The sequence below is a fragment of the Egretta garzetta genome, unplaced genomic scaffold (assembly GCF_000687185.1).
Source record: "Egretta garzetta isolate BGI_Z169 unplaced genomic scaffold, ASM68718v1 scaffold134, whole genome shotgun sequence".
Classification (NCBI taxonomy): Eukaryota; Metazoa; Chordata; class Aves; order Pelecaniformes; family Ardeidae; genus Egretta; species Egretta garzetta.
In genome coordinates, this window is record NW_009259422.1 from 256,002 (window position 1) to 257,851 (window position 1,850).

Consider the following 1,850-nt stretch of genomic DNA (forward strand, 5'->3'; position numbering starts at 1 on the left):
ATTATTTTCAAATACCAGTTTGTGTAAAATTTGATTTGAGGAAACATTTTTCTCCCACATGCTGCAGGATTGAGGGCGTGTAATCCCTCCTAAATCGCCCGGACGAGGTTTGTATTGCAATGCCAGTATCAGAGCTAACAAAAGGGGATTAGACGGGAAAATTCTGCGTGAAAACCTGCCACTCTTTGAGGGCTTTTAGTACAAAGAAGATAAGATAGGTAGAGCAGAGCCATTTTTAACCCAGTTTTTAATGCACTCGGTGCCTTTCCTCTCTGAGGCAAGGGAGAAGGGAGATGGCATTCATTTTAACCCTTTCCCTCCCCCTGAGGTGCAGGCTGATGCTTTCCTGCAGGAGCCACGGTGCGGGGCGAGTCTCTGAGAGGTGAGAAGGCTGCTGAGGGGACGCCCATGGCCGGTTTTTATTCCCTGGGGTTGTTGCTGGCACGTTCTGCAGCTGCGCTTTGTAAGTGGTAGGGGTGGTAGGGAAGGGGGGACCCCGTGGGAGCCCCTGGTCCTTGGGCTGCTTCGTTGGCTTCGTGTTGAACCGCAAACGCTGACCGTGCAGCTCTCAGCCCCTTCGTGCCACCCAGCCCGGCGTAAAGCGTGTTCCCGTCTCCCCTGGCCGAAGCCAGGCGCTGTGGCTGTGTCTCGGGAGGGCTGTCCCGCCGGGGATGGAGGGCTGTCCTGCCGGGGATGGAGGGCTGTCCCACTGTCCTGCCGCCTGTCAGATCGCCGTCAGTCAGGAGGCAGCATCCTAACGGAGATGGCTGTCAACCTTTGCGGGTGGATCGCTGCCTGCACATACATTACAGGAGCTCAGCAAGTGCCAAGGCACATCAGGCCAGGGGAAGAGATGCTCCAGGGAGAGAGGAAAGGATCCCTTCAGTGGAACTCATGTGGAATAAGCTTTCCACGGGAGATATTTCCTCCTAATCCTCCTTAGCTCTCAGCTGATGCCTTGGAGCATCAGAGGTTTATGTGCCTTTTAAAAATTCATCCTCTCCTCTATAACAGCAGGTGTGTGCGTTATCAGCTGCCGTGCCGGGGCCCCTCGGACGCACGGCTGTGCTCGCGGAACCGGGGAGCCTCCCGCCGCTGCGAGTTCCACGGGTCCCCGACACGCTGGGGGAGAGCAGCCTCCCTCTTCTGCTGGCTTCGAGTGGAGGTGGTGGGCGGTTAGGTTGGAAAAGACCTTTGAGATGGTCAAGTCCACCCGTTTCGATGAAGAGTCTGCCGGGGGCAAGTGGAAAGGTGGTCGTGGGCACCCAGCACCAAGCGCTGGCTTGTGGGGTGGGAAATGCCTTAGCTCCCACCCATCTGCCCCTGCTAGTTGCAGCTTAAAGCATAATATTCCACTTATCTGGTCAAGGGATACACGTTCGCTATTACAATTGATTATCACTAAAACCCGTCTGATACCCAGATTTACAGCGTGGCTGGAGAGCCAGGCGGTCTCCAGCCTCGAGCAGCCAGGATCTGGCACGTGCTTCAGCCAGAGCCCTCTCTCCATAGGAGTTTGGCCAAGGAGAGGAGGTAAAGGCTTCGTCGTAGAATCATAGAATCATCTAGGTTGGAAAAGACCTTGAAGATCATCAAGTCCAACCGTTAACCTAGCACTGCCATCCCACCACTAAACCATGTCCCTAAGCCTTCCTTTAAATACCTCCAGGGATGGGGACTCAACCACCTCCCTGGGCAGCCCATTCCAGTGCCTGACAACCCCGTCTGTGAAGAAATTTTTCCTAATGTCTAAACCATAGAATCATATGTTATGGGGGTTATGGGATGGGAGGCTTCGTCCTCCCGTAACAGGCAAAGAAATGGCTCGGGAGCCATCCACATGCCAGTGC